Genomic DNA, 14,809 nt, shown 5'->3' on the forward strand with positions numbered 1-14,809 from the left:
ATGAGGGTTGCACGAGGCGGGGAGGATGCGTTTTGCTTTTTACTGTGAAAGCACTTCAGTGTTCTTGTTTGTGAAGTGTGCGGGTTTGCAGCTGGAGGAGGAGGAAGGCCTGAGCTGAAGGTTGTGCAAGGTCAGGTCTTACCCTCGGCTCACTGCTCTTTGGAATACCTCTGTACAAAAGGTGTATTGTCTCTAGGTAGGCAATCTTCACGGCAGATTTTGTTCATTGTTCTGGAGTTCTTTTTATTTATTTATTTATTTATTTATTTACTTATTATGTATACAATATTCTGTCTGTGTGTATGTCTGCAGGCCAGAAGAGGGCACCAGACCTCATTACAGATGGTTGTGAGCCACCACGTGGTTGCTGGGAATTGAACTCAGAACCTTTGGAAGAGCAGGCAATGCTCTTAACCACTGAGCCATCTCCCCAGCCCCCTGTTCTGGAGTTCTTGCTGCTCAACTGGCAAGTCACTTCAAGCAGCCCCAAGGCGAGGGGTTCCTTTCCCTTCCGGTGCCCCCTTAATTCCTCTGTCTCTCTGTCCTAAGTCGGGATGGGAAGAAAGGGTCTCAGATGTGTTTACATAGCAGGTCTGCACTGAAGACATGCCTAAGTACCACGTCAGGTGTCTGCACTGAAGACATGCTTAAGTACCACGTCAGGTGTCTGCACTGAAGACATGCCTAAGTACCACGTCAGGTGTGGGCATTCCAAGACAGATGACATTATGGCCTCTTCCCTCCAGGCAGGCAGCCATGTAAAGAGGTATGGTCAGGAAATATCCACAGGCTGTGGGAGAGTCGTTACAGGGACCATGAGGAAGGGCCAGATGAAGGACAGTCTGCATTCGCCGAAGGCCTGCCATTCAAGCTGCAGTCCTTGGGCACCCGCTGCCTGGTGGCTAGTGCTGTTGGCACTGTGCAGTGTCACAGGAAGAAAGCAGCGGGGGCTAGGGACTGTCACTGAGGAGGCATACGCTCTCCTTGTTTGTGTTTTGAGACAGGGTCTCACTGTGTAGCTCTGGCGTCCTGGAACTCACTCTGTAAACCAGGCTGGTCTCAGATTCACAGAGATCTGCTTGCCTCTGCCTCCTGAGTGCTGGAACTAATGGCATACGCCACCATGTCTGGTGAAAGATGCCCTCCTTTATCAACGACTTGGTAGTAGAACATTCTGGAGCCTGTGGGCCTGGGAAGGCTCTGGGGAGAGATGTGACCTGAACCAAGTATTCGCTGAAGCAGGGAAGACTCCAAATAAAGCAGTGGGAAGGACAGACAGACAATAATGAAATGAAAGGAGGCAGTGAGGGGCTGGCTGAATGGCGGAGGGACAGGATATATGGGTATGGGGTTCCCGGCCAACAAATGATAGCAGAGGGCCTAGGACTCTAGGTTAAGACCCATGTATCATCTGGGATGCTGAAGTCTCAACTTCAATGGGTGGGCCTTGTTCTGAGACTCCGTAGGTAGTGGCTGAGGTCTAGGGGAAAGAAGTGTCTGATACCACCCAAGTCATTCCCCAGCCTCCAGCCTGGGCTTAGTGCTTCTACATGAATAGCTCACTCCCAAGTGTGCGCCCCCCCCCCCCCCAGTTTGTCTTCCTCTTGAGGGAGGACACACAAACACAGTGGTCCCCAGGAGTGAAACCTTAGCCTGCTGTTCCCATGGCAACCACTTATTGGTGCCTGGTGTGGGGGGCGGGGCAAGGGTAAGGAGCACAAGGACCTGGAAGAGAGAAGTTCCCCCAGTCTGCACTGTGACTGCCCAGGCTGGAGTGTAGGGGAAGTAGCTAAGCACAAAATCTAGCAGACCCTCAGGACCAGGGGCATCCCTTGCTCTCTGGAGGAGGGAAATTCAACCAGGCCCAGACAGCTGATTCCCCATGTCCCTCCTGAACCTGCTCATTAAAGATAGATGACCCTAGGGAGGGGGTTCAGGGGTCACCAGCTGCTGGGGCTTCTGACCAGAGATGGGCCGAGAATCATTTATAGAGACAATATGGCCAGGACTAACTGCCCTGGCTGCAGAGGCAGAAGAGGGAGGGAGTGGATTTGGAAGCTGGTATGGCTTCCCGGAGAAGAGCTGTGTGCTCTCGGCAATGATTAGCAGTGAGCCAGGAGAGCTGTAAATAGTCCGGGTGCTGAGCCCTGTTTTGTTTCTTACTCATTAAAACAGGAGATGGATGAGGTACAGTCGTCAGGCTGACTGTACGGTGCACATTGAAATTGGAGTTGGTGAAATTGGGTTCAAATTCCAGCCCTGAACCTCACAACTGAAAGCAAATGCAAACTGTTTCTCAGTGTCTTCGTGGCAGGATGGCTGTCCAGAACCGGCTGTACAGGCTTATTGTTGGGAGCTTTAAGGCCTGAAGGATGTGAAATACTTGACACACAGTAGGCGTTTAGTAGGTGCTAGTAGCCTCTAAGAGTAGAGGGACAGGTGACATAGAATCTGCCAGAGTGCTGCTATATTTCCTGGGTCCTACACACAGAGAGAGGCACACACGCACACACACACACACACACACACACACACGCGCGCGCGCGCACGCACATGCATGCATGTGTATCCACGCACACCAACATACATGCACCCTTCTATTCTCCTCCTGATTACCTAGAAAACGTTGCTTTCTCTCAACTCTAACCTAATCTCCAGGGCAGCTCGCCATGCTCAGGTCTCTTGCCACAACCTGGAGGAGTTCAAGGGGTGAAGATACACAGCAAATGACATCTGGTGGCTTCTCTCTGTCCCTCTAGGGTGATGTCTCCCGGTGCCTGTGCTGTAGACAGGGGTGAAGATACACAGCAGATGACATCTGGTGGCTTCTCTCTGTCCCTCTAGGGCAATGTCTCCCCGTGCCTGTGCTATAGACAAGCTCTCCTGGTTCTAACTCTCCAGGGCCCTGAGGGTAGGCCTGTCACTGTGCTCTGCCCTGCGTGGGTGCCTGGCTAGTTCCGGTGGTAGTGTGCCCACAGAGTGTGACCTTCCTCCACCTATTTATGCCTTCTGAGGGGACTGCAGCGGTGTGTACCCAAGCTGGATTCTTCCGCAAGCCTGGACATATCTGGACAGCCAGGCAAAGGTGGGATATGGGGAAAGGGCACTCTGATGGGGAATCTCTGTCAGCCAATGAACTTTAAGAGGTGGGACCAAGTTAGGGGTGTGACCTTTTGGGTACCCGGCCCAGGTTTTCCTCTCTCTCTCTGTGGTTCCTGCACTACACAGCTGAGCTTGGACTTCTCATTCCTGTTTTGTGAGTTTGCCCCTTATAATAAAGAAAAATATAATTGGTCTATCTTGTAGTTAGCCTGATATTTCTTGACCCAAGATAATTCAGCGACACTCCATATCAGGTGTATCGTCCTTTAACCCAGATACAGCTTTGTAGACCTGGACAGGACAAGGAAGAGTCTAATTTCCTGGGAATTTGCCTCTATTTAAATGGCAGCCCAACCTAAGGCCTAGCCACTGGAGTAGAAGCATGGCTGCTGAGCTAAATGCAGGCTCTGGAGGGCTGAGCAGGGGCTGGGGGAAGGCCTGGGTATTCCCTCATGGCCTCTTCCTGGTCTTCCCCAGGCCCCGCTCTGGTGAGGTTGCCCATGCAGCCCCATCTGCCCTTGGAGACACGCAGCAACTCCATGCCTGCCCTATAGTTCTGCAAATGCCAGTTCACAAGCCCTTTTAGCTCTCTCCCCCCATGCTCCCCTCCCCCACTTTCAACAGACTAGGAATGGGATTGATGCTTTTTCCCAGGAGAAACTGAGGCCTAACCAACTTGCTCACGGGCCCCAGAAAACCCTGTGGCTTGAACACAGGGCTTCTTCTTCCAGCCTGGTGCTCAGGCTGAAGGTGCTTCCTCCCGCCCCCCAACTATAGGATTCCCCCACCAGGTTCATCAGCACAGAGGCCAGCTAGTGGGGGCAGGAGAGCCCCAGTCCCTCCAACTCCCCTCCAAGATATTCCCTGTGAAGGAGAAGCCAGTGAAGATACTGTTGTTGTTCTGCTTCTGCTGACCCAGGTTCCCAGGCTGCTGCGGGGAATCAGACAAAGTGTGCAGGCAGGGACCGGCCTCGGCTTGGCAAGCAGGCCAACCTTACAGCCTGCCTGCCAGGCGTTCTAGGAAGCTTCTTCCAAGGCCAGAAGCTTTGCAGGTTTCAAAGCTGGGACAAAGCCCAGTTGGGGAGAAAGGACTCCCTCGAGGAAGTAAGTGTTGGACAGGAGTCGTGGCTGCCAGCGAGGCCTACAAGACTGGCTGGCGGCCCTGCATCATGGAGGTAGAGAATTCTTGGCCTGGCCAGGGGCCCATGGCTACCCTGTCTCCTGGCAGTGTTTTATCTCATTCATCCCAGAGTGGAGGACAGGCCTCATCCTGCGACCTGTGAGGAATATGATTCCAGCACGCCGGTCAGGAAGAGCCTCCCGGTGTCCAGCCAGGTTGTCTTTGTTGACGTGGGTAATTTATATAGGAAGAAGGAAAGGCTTCAAGAAAGACATGCTGAGCTTCAGATCCCTACTATGCCATTTACATAAACTGTGTGACCTTAGAAAGCTAACTGGCCTCTCGGAACCAGACACCTATAAATGGGGATAGTTACTTTCACCCCCTCAAGAGTGCTGTCTTCCAAGGGCAGAATGTCCGTCCATGTTTAGGGCCAAGTGCAGAACACAGAACATACTCAGGAAATAGTCTCTTTTCATCCCTGCCTGTCTCTGGAAATCCTGTCGCTCCGGCAGATCTTATTCTGCCTCAACATAGGATTCTTTCCCTTTGCAATTGAGAAACTTCCTTAAAGCTAACAGCTCGCCACTCTGGCTTGTGCCTAAGCCCTGGGAGGGGGTAGGTGGGGGCTCCCAAGCCTTTGTCTAAGACAATGGGGGTCACCCTGGAGATAGCGGCAGATGGCTGAACCCAAAGGTCCCTGGTGGATGGCCACAGAGGATCAGTGACAGAGAAGGCGTTCCCAGAAACTCAAGCCCCTGGGTGGCAGCCCACCACTAAAGTCAGTCAGTGTCGAGGCTGCCTCAAACATATCAGATGCTGAGTGGGCGGCCCTGGGTTCAGCAAGCTGGAGGAGTGCCTAGTTTCCTTAGCTGCAGAGACCCCTTTTTCTGGGGAAGCCTCTCATGGCCCAAACTTTGCCCCCCAGCTTTCTCCCTCAGAATCTTTAAAAGCAAATTCTGCATTCTCCGTTGTCAGGCCTGGTCTGCGGATCACAAGCTGCATCATCTTGACTGAATCATTGTCATGGACAGATTCTGGGAGGAGCAGGTCTAAGGGAGACCCTGCCTTGGGGATGAGACTGCACTGCGGGGAGGGGAGGGGTGAGGGGGTGGAGCTACATGCGAGAGGCAGCCATGAGCACTGCCCGCTCTTACCTTACATTCCCATCTGTCACCAGGTCCAGTCGTCCAGTCATGTTCTTGGCAAGTTTCTGATTGACCCACTTTGGTTCCCAATGTCAGGACCCTGGGAACCTGTCGATGGGTCCACTTGTAAAATGGACTCAATTGTGTGTGAAAGCTGGGTAGAGCAACACACAGGGTAATTCTAGCAATTAGGAGGCCGAGGCTAGAGGATTGAAGGCAATCCCAGGGTAGGGTATGTGCCAGACTTCTGGAGAAATAACTAGCAACATACTGACCCTCTCGAGTAGACTCTGGCTTGCTGCACAGTGCTCAGCATATTAGGAGTACTTTGTAGCCGGCTGCAGTACTTGAGTAGCCAGGGTGACAAGGTCACGTTTAAGTGCTTGAAATGTGGCTAATTCAACTGAGGGGGATTAAATTTTAATTAATTCAAATATAAACGGTGTTCAACATTCTTAAATAATTAGAAAGACACATATCAGATCTATGGTGAGATAGCCTAGCACACTGGGCTGGCCCCAGCTATGACAGACAATAGCGCGTGTTGCTGAGGCTGGGTGGAAGCCAGAACTCTCACAGGCCACGGATAGGAATGAGACATAGTGCAAACACTTTGGATGACAGTATAGCCATTCCCCAAAATGTTAAACACACGTTACCATATGACCCAACATTCAGTCCCAGGCATATACTCAGGGAAATAAAAGCAGATGTCCATACATCCATGAATTTCCATGGCAGCGTTATTCATTCAGGGCAGGAAGTAGAGATATAGCAATTGCCTCTCAAATGATGGACAGGTAAGCTAGTGTTGTCCATATGGTAGAATATTATTTAGCCATGGAAAGGAATGAACGGCTGATCCAAGCTACAAAGTGGAGCAACTTGGAAAAGGCAGCACAAAGTGACAGAAACCACAAGGGTGACAGTGTGTGATTCGGTTTGACGGAATGTCCTGAATAGGTGTGTCTGCAGAGTCACAAAGTAGACTGGTCGTTGCCAGGGATCAGAGCAAGGAGAGAACGGCCAGTGAGTGCTTATGTGTCGGGGGCGGGGGGCTACTTGGGAGCACTGAAAATATTTTGAAATTACATGAATGGTGATGTACAAATGTGCTGAAAGCCACGGAATTTTTATTTTAAAAGGTGGATTTTATAGCGTGTGATTATCCCTCAGCTGTATGTTTTACCATCCTTGGCTAGTGGCTCCAGTGTTAGACAAGGCTAGAACATCCGCCGTCTATTTCTGGCTTTGCCATGTGCTACTGTATCATCCTGGTTAGCAGAGCTGGCTGCCTGGAACTCCAGTTTTCTCAGCTATAAAACTGGGGTAATACCCAGGCAGTGGTAGGGCATGCCTTTCATCCTAACACTCAGGAGGCAGAAGCAAGTGGTTATTTGTGAGTTTGAGGCCAGCCTGGTCTACAGAGTGAATTTCTGCACAGCCAGGGCTACATTGAGAAACTCTATCTCAGAAAAAAAAAAGTTGGGGTAATAAATGGACCAGCCCAGGTTTGTCTTGCAACTGAACAGGGCTCATACACACAAGTGTCTAGAATAGTACCTGGTTCAAGAGGTAAAAGGGTTAGCCAACACCTAGTATTACTAGTGCCATGCCCAGAAATCCCCCCAGGTCCCTCCCAGTACCATCCACACCTGAGCCCAGCCCCTCTCTTCTTCTCCCCACTGTCTTGCCTGCAGATGGTTCTCTCTGCTGTGTAAACTGTTGCTATAACAACCACACCGGGTTCCCAGCCACAGCTGCAGAAGAGACATCATCAACATTATCTGAGCAGCATGTCACACGAAGGCTCTGGGCATTGTTAAAATAGGAAACATTTCCAGTAAATCTTGAGGTTCACTGGACAGGAGAGTCTGGGCTTGCCCTGAGCAGCGAGCAACCTGCCTGTGTGACTGAGATGGACAGCCCATCCTCTGCCGGAGACTGGCCCACAAGCCCAGCCCAGTATCAAGTCTTTAGAATTCTCTCTTATCCTGTAACCTGATGTCCAAAGGAAAAGGGGCAGGAAGTATTTCTCTAGAAGTGTAATAGAAAAAGATAGACCTAGCCCGGCATGCTGTGTATACCTGTAATCCCAGCACTCAGGAGGCAGAGACAGGCAGATAGATCTCTGAGTTGGAGGCCAGCTCAGTCTACAGGGTGAGTTCCAGGACAATTAGGGCTACACAGAGAAACCCTGTCTCAAAAACAAAGAAATAAAAAACAACAAACAAACAAAGAAAGAAAAGTAGAAGAAAAGAAAAGGACATTACAACTAGCACTCATCCCAAATAGGCCTGAAGCCAGAGCCCTCTTCTGGTCCCTTCTGGTCCCTTCTGGTCCCTTGGCCCACAGTACTGACTGTCCTTGACCTAGCAAGGCCTTCCCCAAGGAGATATAAGTGCTAGTCATTGAGAAGTAGCTGTACCCCGGGCCTGTAAGCTTACTCCCCAAGGTCTCTGCCAAACACTGCATTTGTACACAAGGCTGCGTTGAAGCTGCACTGCACTTCATTGTAGCCAACCATGTGAAGGTCCCTTTCTTCCTTCAACTCACTGCAGAGATCTCTTTCCTTCCCAAAGGACCTTAATAGGACATGATGGAAGGAGCCTGTCTCCTCATGTCCCTTGGAAAGTCACCTGCCTCGAGCACATTGCAAAAAGCAGAAGAGACCTCTGGAGCATAGACTTGAGCCCCACCCACTTACCCAAGGCGCTAGGGTTGAAAGGCAAGCTGGATTCTCTCTCAAACTTTGGTCTGAATATGAGCTTGCCAAGAGCCCGTGGGTCTTCAGAGCCTACTTCTACCTCGGACTGGTTTGAATAATCCCTGAGAACCAGGTCCTGTTCTTAAACTGTCCCCGGGAGCAGGGCAGGCACTGCCTGGGTAGATGGCTCAGTAAAGTTGATGCTACAAACATGAGGCTGTTCTCCAAGTATGCTAACCTAGCCAGGGCTGGGGGCTGGCGGTACGGAGAAGCATGTCTGTCCCAGGAGTGCAGAGCCTGCAAGGAAGCAATCCTAAGCAGAACACAAAGGAAAAGAGGCCTTTGGGCAACTTCTCCCAAGCCAGAGAGTCAAGACTGTCTTGCAGCATTGCGGCATTAGCAAGGCCGCAGGCGGCTGAGGCACTCTAGCGCCCCCGTGTGGTTCTTCTCTGCAACAAGCCCCAGAGATGAATGAGATTGGCATCCCCTGGCTACAATACCGAGTGATAAGGTTTTGGTGGCTGTCTTACCAGAAGCCTAAAGATACAGCAGAAAACAGAGAACAAACTTGTACCAGAGGTATTTCCCCATCACCTTGTGTGAGGATGTTGAGCTCCATTCTTTTGAGGAGTAACCTGTTTTTGAAGTGTGCAACCAAATGCAAGGATTTCCCGAGATAGGACCCTCCATCATCACACACCTGATTAGGATCTAGCAGTGCAGTAGATTCCTGGATGCCACCTCCAGCCCACTGAGCCAGAAACCGGGGGTGACACTCTGGCACCAATGCTTGAAAGTGGGAGTTTTTACAGAGCTCAGCCAGGCACAAAGATCAGACAGCCCATCTGCAGGGGATGGGTCCTCCACCTCTGTGAGCGGGTAGGACTAGACTGGCAGAACTTAAGTGGCCTCTACCCAGCTCCCTTACTTCGAGACTGACTTGGGAAACCAAGACCCAAAGAGAAGTCATCTACCCACGTTCTACAGCTGGCTGGTATGTCCGTTGGGATTTTTCTCTCAATGAAAATCAAAACTGTCCCATGAACTGGGGAGACTCCTGCCTGGCAATTCCAGGCCCTAGTGCCTGTGCATGCTTCTCTGGTTAGCCCCAGATTTGTGTGTAGTTCCTAGTTTTTGCATAACGCCCCAAATGTTTCCTTAGGCCTGGCTTTCTGGTGCCTCGTGCAGCAGCCAGCAGGAGGACTCCAGCCGGCCCACTCCCTGCCTGAGTGGCTTCTCGGGGGTAAAGAGAGACTCCCCGGGAGTTCCTTTTTGGGGGCAGGAGCGCTGTGCAGATACAAGCCTAGCATTTGCTGCACTGCAGGGTTCGGTGACAGCTGCCTCTGACAATATTGTGACTTAAGTGGGGGGATGAGTGGAATGATAGGATTAGTAGGCGAATAAATAGTCCCCCCCCCCCGCCTGTGTGCTCCTTGACAGTGGGGTGGCTCTGGCCTGTGGGCCCGCCCACCCATCATCCTTCTAGGACTTCTGGGGTCAGCAGATGATTTGCAAAGGGGTGTAGGGAGGGGACGGAGCTGTCCTTCCGAGGAGCTGCTGTGCTGTACCCTAGGGTAGAGGAGAGCTGTGCACTGGGTCACGTGGCAGCTTTTAACACTTTCCCTGCCACGGTGTAGGACTCGGCCTCTGCAGGGGTGGGCATGGATCCAGTGCAACATGAGTGGTGCAGACCCCACAGAACTGCCTAGTTGAACTTGAGCTCTGGGGTACCCTGGAATGTGCCCTTGGACCAGGAGTGCACTGGGGTGGCCTCCTGCCCCTGCTGGAGCTGGTGGACTTATCTCCTGGGGTGGAGGGAGGGAGTGAAGAGACTCAGATTCCCAGAGACATTTGACCCACTCGGCAAGTACTGGCAGTCACGCGCTGAACCCCCCAGTGTCTTTTTCCATTGTTGCAGTGAGTCCTGGGAGGAAGCGGCCCACTGGCTAGAGCTGGACTCTTTCTAGAAGCCGAAACTGTGAAAATTCCCAGAATCTCAAGATCTGCACCCTGTCCGGGGATCCAATAGGGCTGGGGAATTTTCTCCCTCTGAAGAGTGTTCAGAGGGGGTGTGAGAGAGAAAGAAATAGACGCGGGGAGGCTCAGTCCTTCCTGTTTCCAGGTCGTTTCGGCTGGCCTGGATTTCTGCATGGATCTAGGCCCAGGCTGTCCCCTGTGGTTAATTCTGGCTGTGATTTACCTTCTGCAGATAACTCTCAGCCTCCATCCCAGCCCACAGCACTGGACAGTGGAAAAAGAGCTGAGGCCAGGTGTCATGGCAGCCCCGAGTCCCCTCTGCGGAGTCACAGGAGAGGTGGTTTAAATCCTTAACGTGAGAGGGTAGCCCGTGCTTCCAAGCCCTTCCTGGGGGGCTTGTGCCTCCCCCAGCCACTCACAGCAAAAGCCAGTCTGGAGGTGAGGTGTAGACCCAGTTTTCAGTTGCCCTGCTCTGGGCGCAAAGGCTCGTGTGGGTTCTGAAACATTGGAAGTAATTAAGGCTTTGCCAATCAGTCATTGCAGTTTACTTAATTGCTGGCTAATAATTAAAATCTCACAGAATGTGGGAAAATCCGAGTCCTGGGTGACGGCTCCCCCTGAGCCTCTTCCTCTCGGAACTTGCCTGACTCTGTTGGAATTTACACTCTGAGCTGGAGGCTTGCTGTCTATAGCCTTCTTGCCCGAGCAAGTCCCTGTTATCTCCCAAAGGTGAGACTAGCCCTGAGAGAGGCAGCTAGTCAGGCTTGATGATGCAGAAGCAAGTTTTTTTTTTTTTTCTCATTTGCCCCTAGATCCAGGTGTGAGGGTCTCACCAAGCCAGAGCTTGGTCCCAGCCATCTGTGAATGGCAGAGAGTGGGGAGTCCAGCCCTCTGCCCACCCACCTCTACCTTCTGTGGGCTCCGAGCTGCATTCCCAGGAAGTTTGCTGTGTGCTAGGCGCTATGCTAAGTATGTTGGTTCTTAAGCCTCGCTGCAGCCTGATCAGGTGAGGCGCCCCCACCCCGTCCCTTTCTGAGACAGAGTCTCTCTACATAGCCCTGGCTATCCCAAAACTCACTATGTGTACCAGGCTATTCTAGAACTCACAGAGATCCACCTGCTTCTGCCTCTCCGCGTAGTTAAAGTCATGCTCCACAGTGACAGGCCTAAGAATTACGTTCTTGACACCGAATTGAGTTTCTCCTCAGTGTCAGGTCTTTGGGTCAGGAGCTGCTCAGTCTTATCATCCTTGGAAGGCCTGTCCCTGTGTCTGATGCCAAGCAGGTAGAAGAAATCTGCTCACATCGCCCTCCCTGTGTCCCCTGGGCCTTCCTTTCTCGTGTGCAAATGCTCTCTCTCTTCCTTGCGAATTTCTTAGTCACCTTCCTATCACACAATGGGAGGCATGTGTATGTTTGCACAACCGGCACACCATGGTGAGATGTGTGTAATCTGAGGCACATATTGTAATAGAAAGAATAGGGGTTTGGAATCCAAACAGATATGATGAATCAAATTAAATACCGTGGAGTCATATGCCCAGCATCGTGCCTCACGTGTGGCAAACACATCACTGGCACTACTGGCATTTCTGTGTGCATGTACCTGTGCGTCAGGTATATTTGATTGTCAGTCCTCAGAAAGACTCCATGGGCAGGATACTCTCTGTAGGCACACACACACACATATGCACACACACATGCACACAGACACACATGCGCGCACACATACTCTTTATCCCTGAAGCTATACCTGTTCTGCAAAAACTTAGCTGTACCGTGCAGAGATGCCACATAGATTGGGAACATCCTGAGCAGCAGTAGTGGGGGACATGCCTCAGCTCTATTTTACCCCCAGGTCCACCCATGCTGAGACCAAAAGGTTTGTTGACCAAGATTCAGAGAGGCAGCCCCCAAGACATGGGGACTTAACCAGTAGAATAAAGTATAGCACTTTCAGGTTATATTAATGTCATTACAGAGCGACTAGAACCGCAAAACCCTCCACCCAGACTTTCACTTTCATCGGACACAGTGAAAACGAAGCAAGGCTTAGTTGTGGGCCGGGTGCTAGGCTAGGGCAGGATACAGATCTGGAATGCTGGGGGGTGGGGCAAGGTGAACTGAGTTCATTTGCAAATACAACTTAGTGTATTTTTAAGCTGAAACACCGAAAAATGCCTTGGGGGGTCAGAGGTGTGAATATTACCCCACACACACACCCGAACACACTCCATACACACTCACACACACTCCACACCCACTCATACACACACTCCACACACACTCACACACTCCACACCCACTCACACACACTACATGCACACTCACATACTCCACCCACATAGAACAGGTAAAGTATCTGTAACCTCTTATATTTATATAAGTCTGAGCAGCGAGACCCTTACACACACACACACACACACACACACACACACACACACACACAGAAAGAGGGAGAACACGAGCAGTGGAAATATAAGGTGGCATACCCTAGTTGGCCACCAGGCGACACTGCTGAGACACCAAGGAACTCCAGGGTGTAGCCTCTTCAGGACTGACCCAGCCCTGACGTTGAACAGATCTGATCCTCTCCATTAAATCAAGCTGTGTCCTGACCTCCTTGCCTCCCCTAAGCCCACCACAGGGGCTGAAGGTAATTCTGGCACAACCGTCTCCAGCTGGTTGTGCTCCTGCACCGTGACCTCCTTCCTGCCTTCTCAGTGGCACACAGGACTGGGCTGAGCCATTTCAAGGACCTCCATGTCTGGCTTTTGAGAAGTGTCCAGCCCTGGGGGGCTGCCCTGCTCTACTCTGTTGATGTGGGAAAATGTAGGGGTTGGGGCGGAGGTCTCTGAGGAGACAGAGGGCACCGTGACTGATATATCAAGAGTTGATATATGGTTCTCTGTCACTATCAAGATTTTGGCTCTAGTTCCCATCATGCCCTGCTGTACCCCGAGGCCTAGAGAATTAGGAATGGAGCTGGCTGACTGTATGACTTAAAACATTTTTCCTTAAGGAGAGGGGGACATTTTTTAATACCACAGTATCCAACCGCTACACACACACACTTTTTAAAAATGGTGGTTGCAGTCATCAGCTCTTGGGATATGTTTAAGTACTACTGTATACAGTCACTATGCACAACACTGCTGACACAGGGATGCCCTGTCCTATGTCCAAAGAGGTGAGTTTCTTTCAGACTCTAGCCCTACACTGTGCTACATGCTCGCTGTGTGACCTCAGTTAATCTATTTGATCTCTCCGAGTGTCAGTGTTCTCATCTGTAAAATGGAACAATAGCCTAGATCTCGCAGAAATGTTGTGAGGATTCCACTGAATGATGTGTGCAAAGGCCTGGCACGCCCAGAAGTCTCTGAGTGACTCTCAGTCACTTCCCTCTTCGGAAACACACTTTGGAGATGAGTGCACATTGGATCATTTCCATCAAACCCCATAGAAAGCATCACCCTCTTGGGAAGCCCGTACCTTGGCACCATGTTCTAGGTTCCCACATAGGCACTTGAGAATTAAACGTTAAAATATATAGGTGTACACTTTCTGACCCTGTGTCGCATGCCAAGCCATTAGTTAGAGCCACGGAGCAGCTCACAAGGTGACACTCGCCAAGATAAACAGGCATTGGCAGCCGGAGAAATGATGCCAGGGCTGTGGACAGAGCACAGACCACTGGCATGGAGGCCTGCCGTTTGTCCTTGTTCCTTGACACCACCATGGAGTGCTGTGTACGGCCATGAGAAGCTAGGGATGGGGCAAGACCCCAAGGGAGGGAAACAGAGAGATGGCTGGGCCCAGGTTTGGAGCTGGTCTTAGGAGAAGGTATCCTAGAGGCTCTGGGGAGAGCCATACACCAATGGCTCTGCCACCCCACCCAGCTTCTCTTGGCCAGCCATGCAGTGACAGACAGACAGCCTGAGCTCAGTCTTAAGAAATAAAAAATAAAAAAATAAAAACCTCTTATGGGATTCGGAAATGTTCTCTTTGGCAGCCAAAAGGAGCTTGCTCTCCTGCTGAGTCTGTGGGTGGAGAGAGACTGGGACTGGGAGTGGGAGTAAGGCTGGCTTGCCCAGAAGGCTGCAAGGGTTGAGGGAGGGAGGAGAGGGCTTGTTCCACTGTCATCTTTCTGTGACTGATTGCCCAAGGCTGCCTCTTGAGGAAGATTGGGGAAGCTGGGCTCTGTTTGGTGACAGTGAGTTTAGATCCCAACGGAAAATATAAAGCAGCAAGCAGGGCCTTTGTTATGGTGTCCTCCCAGTTCCTGGCACCAAGTTCTGTGGGTGTCTTTGCTGTTTTATTCTTACTCATTTTTGGGTCTGTTTGGGTTTTTTTTTTTTTTTTTGTCTTTCTTTTCTGAAATAAGGCTTCACTATGTAGCCTTAGCTGGCCTAGAAATTACTATGGAGACCAGGCTAGCCTCAAATTCAAAGAGATCCACCAGCCTCTGCCTCCTGAGTGCCGGGATCAAAGTTGTATACCACCACACCTATCCCCAAGTGGGTATTTCATAAAGATTTGTTGGCTGGGTCAATAGAAGGGAGAGGAAGATTCTTTGCCTTGCATCATTTGGATGCTATTTCCATCCTAGATGGGAGAAAGGATGGAGCTTTGTTTACAGATAAAGACTCACATTGGTCCAGGCTAACGTCATCCTGCCCAGAAACCAAGTTGAGCAAAGTGGTCCTGACCCATCCAGCTTCTGGCCACACCCATGCTTCTTCCTCAGTCAGAATTC

The 14,809-nt window shown here is 51.1% G+C and overlaps 1 protein-coding gene across 7 annotated transcripts in view; it reads left to right on the forward strand.

Annotated features, from left to right (window-relative positions):
• The window catches only part of Nav1 (neuron navigator 1), a 244,968-nt gene that overhangs the window by 133,087 nt on the left and 97,072 nt on the right, over window positions 1-14,809 (forward strand). The gene's annotated exons all lie outside the window — the stretch shown is intronic.

Source organism: Arvicola amphibius, chromosome 12 (assembly GCF_903992535.2).
Source record: "Arvicola amphibius chromosome 12, mArvAmp1.2, whole genome shotgun sequence".
In the NCBI taxonomy this organism is placed as follows: Eukaryota; Metazoa; Chordata; class Mammalia; order Rodentia; family Cricetidae; genus Arvicola; species Arvicola amphibius.